The sequence below is a fragment of the Strix aluco genome, chromosome W, assembly GCF_031877795.1.
Source record: "Strix aluco isolate bStrAlu1 chromosome W, bStrAlu1.hap1, whole genome shotgun sequence".
NCBI lineage: Eukaryota > Metazoa > Chordata > Aves > Strigiformes > Strigidae > Strix > Strix aluco.
In genome coordinates, this window is record NC_133970.1 from 2791691 (window position 1) to 2801801 (window position 10111).

The window sequence follows — 10111 nt, forward strand, 5'->3', positions numbered from 1 at the left end:
TGAGGAGGAATTCGGAAGAAAGCAAAGGAATTGAAAGAGGAATAAAATTCCTGCTAAAACATTTGTCAGCATAACTAGAACAAGGATTTCTTTTCTTCTTTCAGTACCTGACAATGGTAAGGACTAAAGACTGCAGTGCACCACTAGACTTAATCCAATACAACTGGTAATTTTTGACTTATTACCACGTACATGCTGTGTCACAATTTAAGAGAATTAAATTCTTCAGCAGAGCAGATGACAGCTCTTCTCTGTGCCTTATCAGGAGGCATCTGGCCAGGTCAAACTAATTACCAATACTGCACAAGTGCTCTTATCTAGGAGCAAATGTTTTGCTGCTGCAATTATGGATTTGTTAAATTGCAAAAGCTACTTTTAAGGGAAAGGTTCATCATACTTTTGAAAGGTACAATTACATTGCTCAGAGAGTCAGGAAGCTCAGTGTCAATTAAAGCAAGATCTGCTTCAATTACTGCACAGGCTGCCTGACTTGTGGATCATACCTAAATACTGAGGAGTATTTCTCAGCGGACGGCAACTTGCGCTTGATGACTTTGCAGTCTTCCTTCAGTCTGAAGGATGGCTAAGCATAAATATTCTTCAAGTATTCCTGAAATCCTGTGTAAACGACACTTCCAGTCTTTTGTGTACAGAAATTACCAAGAGCTGGGTGTTAACAGGAGCTTGTTCTTGATAAACACAAGCTGGAATTATTAATTCAAGACCACACAGGCCTCACAGAGTTTCCAATCTTTCTGGCCTCGATCGCTTTTGGGTTTTTTGCTCTAATGCCAACAAACATTTTCTCTTATGTACCCACAGCAAAGCAGCCAGTGAGTCTGCACTACCCCGAGTCTGGTGTGGATGCACCCTTGCACTCTATTCTTTTTTTTTATTTTAATAAACAGACAAGCCTTGCCTACCCAAGCATGACACAAACCAGGCACACGCTAGCTGGCTTCATCACTTCAGGAATGATAAAGCAGTCTAAATTATTACATTAGGCAGGTACCAACTATAAATGTGTCTCCCAATGAGACTTTTACTTAAAGAAAGCAGCTTTCCCTGCACCCACCACCCACCAGCACTGCAGTGGGTGCTCTGTGGATCAAGGGAGAAGGAGGCACTTCCATTTTACAGCGGGAGCACCCCAGCACGTACAAAGGAGCAGAGGGATGAGGCTGGGCGATGCAGTTCTGCACAGAAACTCAGCATCTCCAGCTCCCTGAGCTGACCAGATGCTGTTGGGGGATGTTAGCAGAAAATGGTGGTAATAATATTTCAGGTTCCTTCCAGCAAAGTCCTGAGCCGTCATTTTAAATGACATTTCTAAGGTACCTTGAGCTCTGCAAATTAAAAGGAACAATCACATGGGGGGGTGTTACTAATAAAATGTCAGGCAGTGGTGAGTGGGTCATTTTGAAAGCAGATCTTGAAACTACTTTTCTTCCCTCTTACTCTGAGGCAACCAACTGAACAAGGAGAAAAGTCAGATATAAAGTACTTGAGTAAGGAAGTTCACAACCTGAGGCTTGCAACATTCAGCAAATAAAGCACGCTCAGGCGAATTCAAACGAGAATAATTTCAGAACACCGTTGTAAAGAGAGCATGTGTTCTCTACATTAACTTACAATATTGGCAAACCTCTCACAGCACAACTAGAAAGGAGGACTAAATTGTTTGGTATTGGAGTCTTGATTCATAAAAGCTCCTACCACAGAACATCAGAGCACTGGTTTTTTATACATTAATGGATCTGACCTACATTTTTTTTTTTTTAAGCATCAGAAAGTCCATGACCTTGTACTGTGGAAATTGCAGCAGCTGTATTTTTGGCCCAATCTGGTAAGAAGATGTATTCACATTCTTGATTTTATTCCATTTGTCTAACTGGGAGGGCTACCGGTAGTAACGGTAACTGCATCTATGTATGTGGGATAAAGGCTTTATCCTGCAGAATCCTCAGAAAGATTGCAGAAATAAACAGAAAGCCACTATTGCTTCATTCTGGAGAACCGGTACATCTCTACTAAAGCTGTTTTCTTCAGTTCAAAAATACAGATTTTTGGGGATATAAGTTGAAAGAGAAACAAGGATGTTCTCAACTGCTGCACACTTATGAAAGGGAATTCTTCCTGGGAGAAATAAGTACAGAGAAACTGAGCTGCTTACTAATTCAGTGTCAATCAGGTGAAGCACAAACCTGCCAACCACTTACAAACCTTAGTGTGCCCTACAATTACAACTAGTTACCAGCCCAAGTAACAGCGAGTGCTCCTTCTGTTGCAATAAAGGTGCTGCCACCAGCAGTAAAGATGAACACTCAATTAGTACTCACTCAAGTACGGCAGCTACCACGCATTTTGACAGCTTCTTAGTTTGCAAAAGAAAAAGCTTCAAATTTTGTCTGTGCTTACGCTGCTGACGCAGGATTATCAGCAATTTCATCCTGGGACTGTAACAAAGACTTTCCCTTAAAATACAGGCTCAGACTAAGTTTCTACAGACTTTACCACGTCTAATAGAGGCAACATCATGTTAGACACTGCTGGCTACACACACACACACACAGATTACTTGCAGTTTCATATTCTGCCTAGCTCTATTACCCATGCGTATACACACATATATAGAAAATTTCCCTTTCCTGTTCACTACTAACATTTTGGAACGAAGGACACAAAGATACCAAATAATAATTAGCTCGCTTGGCTGCAAGATCGTCCTTTTTTATCAGCCTTTTATCAACATGGTGTAAGTTTTCAGTTTCCTCAATTAGTTAAGAGATTCGTGCCATGACAAACACACCAAGTTGCTCAGAGACCAGCACTTATCTAGGACCATTTAACGTGACGGTGCGGCGAGGCCAAGAGGAACGTGGGGACCTGCGACGGTGGCATTTCAAACAGCCACTTCTTTTAACAAATAGCCAAGAGGCAAAACCCAAGGACCGCAGAAACTAGATCTAAAAATACCAGGCAGCCGGCCGGCGTTTCCTCTTCCAACACCGCACCAGCAGCTCTGCTAGTTCCCAACTTTTACTCTCTAGCTTTTAGGGCCGTGCCATAAAAGTTCACCGCAGGTTGAAAGTCGGCGTGGGGACCGTCGGCCGACGCTGAGGTGATGCAGAAGCAGCCGTGTCCTGAATTTGGCCAGTTTGGGGGAGCGTCCTCTCAAGCTTGACCCGAGGAGCTGCTACCAAAGGAAAGGGGGTTGTTCTCAGAGGGTGGCAGCTGAATTTGTCACCCATTTTGACAGCTGGTAAACACGCACCCTGCAAGCTTAGGCAGCGCCTTGTCCTCTTTCCTCTGAGGCCAAACAGCCGCCTTTGGCGTTTGCCACCTGCCGCAGGGCCGAGGGCTGTGGGCCGCGGCGGGCGGGGGGGTTCCGCTGTCCCTGGAGGGGGGCTCCCAGCAGCAGGCCGAGCCTCGGGGCCTCCCAAAAAAAAAAGGGGGAAGGGACGAGCTGCGGCTTTGGGACGACTTCAATCAGCCCCCGAGCACAGGGAGCTCCCTCCATCACCCTCCCCGCTCCCGGGCGGGCCCTCGTGTGCCCCCCCACGCCCGGGCCCTCCCGGCCCCCGGGTCCTGCCCAGCGCACACCTCGGGCAGGGCACGGAGCGAAAGTCCCCTCCTCACCCTGGCTACACGCAGGCGGCAGGGCCGGGGGAGAGGTTTTAAAGGGCGGGGGAAGGGGGGGGAGGGAAGGCACTCGAGGAGGAAAGGCAACAAGGGTCGAGGCTCTGGAGAAAACGCCCCCAAAATACGGGTTTGCCAAGAGACAGAGGCCTCTCGCACGCCATTGAAACTGTAAAATTGTTACCAGAACGGGATCTACCTCCTCCTGCGGCTGCTGCCCTCTGAGTGATGCTGGCCGAGGACCTGTGTCTATTGTGCAACAGCAGCTCCCATCCGCCCGAGCTCCGGCCGCCTCGATACCCGCCACTGAATGGAGCAAACAAGGAGGCAACAGGGAGGGACACCCCGGAGGGCGGGGCGCTGTCGTGACTGACAAGCAACGCGGTCAATGAAAGGGAAGGCGGCTGGCCGGCCGACGGCGGCGCTCGACCAATGAGACGCCTCCCCCGCGGCTCCCCGCCCTGACGGCGGGGAAAAGGGGGTGGGCGGCCCCGTAGATGTTAATTAGGCCGGGAGCGGTGGCCAATCAGCGCGGGTGGGGGGGCGGGGCCAGGATCCGCGGGCGGGGAGGGGCCGGGGCCGGGGCCGTGTGGGGATGTGAAGGACTGTGAGGGGACATGAGGGGTCATGAGGGGACAAGGACGTGAGGGGTCTGGAGCACAGGTGTGATGGGGAGCGGCTGAGGGAACTGGGGGGGTTTAGTGTGGAGAAGAGGAGGCTGAGGGGAGACCTCATGGCCCTCTGCAACTCCCTGAAAGGAGGGTGCAGAGAGGGGGGATGAGTCTCTTGAGCCAAGGAACCAGCACCAGGACAAGAGGGAATGGCCTCAAGCTGCGCCAGGGCAGGGTCAGACTGGCTCTTAGGAAGGATTTCTTTGCAGAAGGGGTTGTTGGGCGTTGGAATGGGCTGCCCAGGGCAGGGGGGGAGTCCCCATCCCTGGAGGGGTTGAAGAGTCGGGTTGACCCAGCGCTGAGGGATGTGGTGGAGTTGAGAACGGTCAGTGTGAGGTTCATGGTTGGACTGGAGGATCTTCAAGGGCTTTTCCAACCGAGATGATTCTGGGATTCTGTAAGGGGACGAGGACGTGAGGGGTCTGGGGACATGAGGGGACTGGGGCTGTGAGGACAGGGACTGTGAGGCAATGGGGATGTGAGGAGACAGGGACCATGAGGGGAGGCTGAGGGGAGACCTCATCGCCCTCTACAACTACCTGAAAGGAGGTTGCAGAGAGCTGGGGATGAGCCTCTTTAATCAAGTAATAAGTGATAGGACAAGAGATAACGGCCTCAAGTTGCGCCAGGGAAGGTTTAGACTAGATATTAGGAAGTATTTCTTCACAGAACGGGTTGTTGGGCATTGGAATGGGCTGCCCAGGGAGGTGGTGGAGTCCCCATCCCTGGAGGTGTTCAAGAGGCGGGTTGACATAGCACTGAGGGATCTGGTGTAGTTGGGATCTGTCAGTGCTTGGTTAACGGTTGGACTAGATGATCTTCAAGGTCCCTTCCCAACTAGATGATTCTGTGATTCTGTGGCATGGGGCCATGAGGGGACTAGAACAATGAGGAGACATGAGAGCACCAGGGCCATGAGGGGACTGGGGATCTGAGGGGACACTGTGAGGAGACAGGGGACATGAGGGATCCAGGGCTGTGAGGGGATGGGGACGTAAGGGGGCTGGGGATGTGAGGGGCCAAGAGGGAACAGGGACTGTGAGGAGATGGGACCATGAGGGGATCTGGGCTGTGAGGGGACAGGGACCATGAGGAGATGGGGCTGTGAGGGGACTGGGGACATGAGGGGACAGGGGCTGTGAGGGGACCAGGGCTGTGAGGCGACAGGGACCATGAGGAGATGAGGACATGGGGGGACTGGGGCTGTGAGGGGACAGGGACTGTAAGGGGATGTGAGGGGATGGGGATCATGAGGAGATGGGGCTGTGAGGGGACATGAGGGGACAGGGGCCGTGAGAGGATGAGGCCATGAGGGGACTTGGACAATGAGGAAATGTGAGGGACCAGGGCTGTGAGGGGACAGGGACTGTGAGGGCAGCCAGGTGGCACCCAGTATGGTGGGGGACCATGGCCCCTGAGGGGCACGCTGAGGAGGACGGCGAGGCAAGAAAGGCAAAGCAGAAGGTAGCAGAGAGCAGGTCTCTTGGTGGCGGGGAAACGGGGTCCCCCCTGGGTATAGTTACTTGGAGCAAGAGGGTCACCACCTCCCAATGGCTGGGGCCACAGTGCTGGATCCCCTACACCGATTAGGGCTCCTCCAAACACGCAGAGCAACGGCACCGAGGAGTTACCCTCTGCCTTGTGTGGTGCCTTATAGAGCCCGGCGGGCTGGAACACCCTTGGATTAAAACGGAAGACTTGACGGAAGATGGTGAGGTCAACACTAAAATTGCCAAGGCCCAGGAAAGAATTGCGGTCTGAAAAAGCATCACTTTTCCTAATAACATCGGGCTGTTTGTCCTAACACTGGTCTCACCTTCTTCATAGGAATGATACTCTTCCCCAGATAAACTTTCACAGGGTTTGGAGAGGGAAGGTACGTCAGTATGAAACGTGACCGCTCAGCTCATCTGAGACTTTGTCCGTCTCCTCTCGAGCCCAAACTCTCAGATGTTTTCCAGTGTCACAAATTTTGAGGCTGTTAATTCTCTTCTGGCATGAACGTGATTTAAACTGTTAGATGTATAAATGAGCAGTTAAAAGCAGCAGAGTTGCTATAGTAACCGTAACAATAAATATATAAACGCACTTAATCAAAACCTCCTCTTCTAATCATGATTTTGAGGCCTGTCATGAAGTGCATATTCTGCTGCTTTCCCCCCATCAGCACGACTGCGACGGCTTTGAAACATTTCTGAATGATGTGGTGCTGCACCTAGATACAAAGGAGATTGCTAAAACAACGTGCAAGGTCATGACTTTGTGTCTGGCTAAAAATAGCCCCAATTAAAGGCATTTTAAAATGCCAGACTTCACACCCGAAGAGCAGAAATCAGTATTGCTGTAAACCCGTGCCATTTTAGACCGGTTGAGGATCTGGTTGAACGTATCTAATGAAGAGTTAACGCCTTGCTGAGGTGTAGTGCGTAACGCTTCCTTGTGAAAGATTGGCTGTCTTGAAAGCTCTGGTGTAATTCCTCCCACAAAAGAAAAACCTGCACCCCAGGGAACAGGATTCAGCAGGGCTGCAGGGGCTGAAACTCCCAGCGATAATTTTTCATGGGAGGGAGAGTTTTCCCTTCCTTTTGCACCAGCGTTTTCTCCCAGCAGCTCTTTGGTGTCAGTTAAATTCCTTCTCAAATCCAGACTCCAGCCCACCAAACTGTTTTTAAGCTCCAGTCGTTGTGGAGAGGAGGGCTGGAGCATTGCCTCAACACAACCCTGGTCTTGCACAGGTGGGCAGCAGCAACCTGGAGTGATGGGTCATGCTACAGCTCAGCCTACTACCTGATCATGTAAACTTGGCTTAACCTAAGCCAACTGGGGGGTTTTATGTCTGATCTATGGGGATAGCAATCCCATATGGAGTGGGATCCTGCCTTCTCAAGCCTGTTCTTCATCTCATGCTACATGTTGATTGCCAGCCAGCTGAACAGGAGCCAGCAGTGTGCCCAGGTGGCCAAGAAGGCCAATGGCATCCTGGCTTGTATCAGCAATAGCGTGGCCAGCAGGGACAGGGAAGGGATCTTACCCCTGGACTCGGCACTGGTGAGGCCGCCCCTCGATGAGTGGGTTCAGTTTTGGGCCCCTCACTCCAAAAAGGCCATTGAATGACTCGAGCGTGTCCAGAGAAGGGCAACGGAGCTGGTGCAGGGTCTGGAGCACAGGTGTGATGGGGAGCGGCTGAGGGAACTGGGGGGGTTTAGTGTGGAGAAGAGGAGGCTGAGGGGAGACCTCATGGCCCTCTCCAACTCCCTGAAAGGAGGGTGCAGAGAGGGGGGATGAGTCTCTTGAGCCAAGGAACCAGCACCAGGACAAGAGGGAATGGCCTCAAGCTGCGCCAGGGCAGGGTCAGACTGGCTCTTAGGAAGTATTTCTTTGCAGAAGGGGTTGTTGGGCGTTGGAATGGGCTGCCCAGGGCAGGGGGGGAGTCCCCATCCCTGGAGGGGTTGAAGAGTCGGGTTGACCCAGCGCTGAGGGATCTGGTGGAGTTGAGAACGGTCAGTGTGAGGTTCATGGTTGGACTGGAGGATCTTCAAGGGCTTTTCCAACTGAGATGATTCTGTCATTCTGTGATACTACACAGTCACCAAGTGCCTGTTGTATTTATAGCTAATTCATGCAACTGCCTGAGCGATAGTACAAGAGAAACCGTCGTTTCTTCTTCCTCCCGAGGACTTTTAGCACCATATTTGGTGCTCAACACAGAAGAGTTTCTTTTGGCGCACATGATGTTGTTGCTTTGCTGTTGCCAGGAGAGCAACTGGGAGCCCCTGGCACTGCTCCGCTCGGTAAAGCCAACTGCCACGGCTCTGCTGTCTCTCTTGGCTGTACAGGGCCGGCCTCAGGCAGTGTCACTGCTCACTCACTACAGGGCGCGAATTCATTCAGAAATTTTTAATACAACAGGAGACTATTTGATTAGAATAGCAGATTTCCCATGTGCGCAGGCTGTTGTGTTTTCGTGGGGTTCCTCTCTGGAGGAAGCCAGGGGGTTTGTGCTGAAGTAAAATGCCTCTCCCAAAAGTCATCCGATGGCAGTTTGAAGATATACATCAAGGTGGTTTTCTTAAATCACTTCCACTCTCCTAAAACGATCCTGTATTTCCCATTTGAGTTTTCCTGGACTTTTGATCGTTTACCCCTATTCTGTCCCTCTTTGCTAAATCACAGTTGGATACTTCCTGTTTCATTTTTCTCGTGATAAACCGTACTGATTGTAACCACGTCTGCCCGATAAATTCAACAGAAGACTCTTGTTTCCCATCCTTGAGTTAATTTTGTCTCTCCTTTCTGTAACGTTTCCAGTTTTTTCAAGTATCCTATTTAAAGCAACATCAGCAGAGCCGGACTCGGTGTTCTTGGTTTTTATGTCACTGATTCTTAATGGAAATTTAAAAAAAAAAAAACTAAAAGACACTTTGCTGTTCTACTCACCTAGATCCAGGGTTCTTTTTCTTCCCTTCATATCGCTGCCTACACCTACACTGTCACTCCCATAAATGCGTTGATAATGTAGCTCTATATACACAGCTACTGAACAAATAATTATTTAAGCAGTTGTCTTAGTTTTTATCTACCTTCCAGCTCAGAAATTTTTACAGTACAGACCAGCAGACAAGCCCTCTCTTCAGAAAAAAAGTTTCTGTGGCTTGATAAAACCTGGCATCTTCACCTTCCTCTCTTTCTTTCTGTTTAAAAGTGCTGAGGGTTAACTACATGTTGAGACTAATCCTCAGATGGAGAGATGACACTAATGACTCTTCTCATTTACATTATGAGCAGGAACTAGTAAAGACGATCGTTACCTCCAGGCAAGGTTTGTGAAGAAAAATAATCTTTTATTAGACCGATTCCACTAAATGATACTACTTCTCGTCACAAACCTCGCCTCTTTTACATCTTCAGATTAACAACACTGCTAATTACCTTTACACCGTTGTCATTATTTTGATTCTGCTTCTACCTAGTAATTCTCTTCTATCTTTTAAAGTTATTCTGCTTAAAATCGCTCATGTAGCGTTTTTGCAATCCGATGTATCCAGACTATTCTCTGGCCGTGAGACCAGCTCGCATGGGAACTGCCCACATCCGTGCTGTTAAAATGTTTTACCATCCAAACCACCGTCTGCATGTGGACTGTATTTTGGGAATAGTGTGCTAATTCCCACACTGTCTCCAGCGATTGTTTGGGAAAATGCTAGCTGGCCTGATGCAGAATTCTGCCTGGGATTGTGCTAACAGTGTAGATGACAAAGCTGGGGATGTTTTGTGGCACTGTTAAATCTGTCTTGATTAGGGATGATGTTAATTAAACATATATCCGTATGTGTCTGTAAATCTTCCCAGTTAGGGAGCTTTGGTGTGTGTGGATACCAGTCCCTCCCCTCCCCTGTTCTGATGAATTCCTCTGCCAGTGACTTATATAACTGTCATCGCAGGTTAACAGGTCTGGCCTTCACTGCTTTTTAATTTATATTTTACTTTCTCTGCTTTTGATCTGGAGCCTCTTTTTAGGCTGGTGACCCGTTTGACCTCAGATCACCAGTTGCTTCTACCCTGCTGCGCTCCCGAACAGCCAGGGACATGGTGACAAACCCTGGGATGGTCTAACCAGGTGGTATTTCATCTTTTTTTTCCTGCTCTTCCTCCGCTTCCTTCAATATTCACTTTCTTCAGTCCACCTTCAACACTGCCCCATGCTACTTTACTTATCCTGACCAGCGACCGGCTCCTCCCTCCTCATTTTTGCTCCGTTAGCAGAGGATTCGCACAGACTTATCCATACTGGAGCTAAACTG

The 10111-nt window shown here is 49.5% G+C and overlaps 1 protein-coding gene across 7 annotated transcripts in view; it reads right to left on the reverse strand.

The window, feature by feature from the left end:
- Positions 1-3980, reverse strand: part of LOC141917802 (NAD-dependent malic enzyme, mitochondrial-like) — a 36725-nt gene extending 32745 nt beyond the window's left edge. For 2 of the 7 annotated variants that reach the window (XR_012621468.1, XM_074811337.1), the window contains exons 1-2: positions 3839-3939; positions 2977-3196 (exon numbers count right to left, since the gene is read on the reverse strand). The gene's annotated coding sequence lies outside the window, so the exon portion shown is untranslated. Of the gene's footprint in view, positions 1-2976; positions 3197-3274; positions 3340-3823 lie in introns of those variants that run through there. The other 5 variants (XM_074811339.1, XM_074811341.1, XM_074811342.1 and 2 more) reach the window with 5 other exon arrangements.
- Between the last annotated feature and the right edge of the window lie 6131 nt (positions 3981-10111).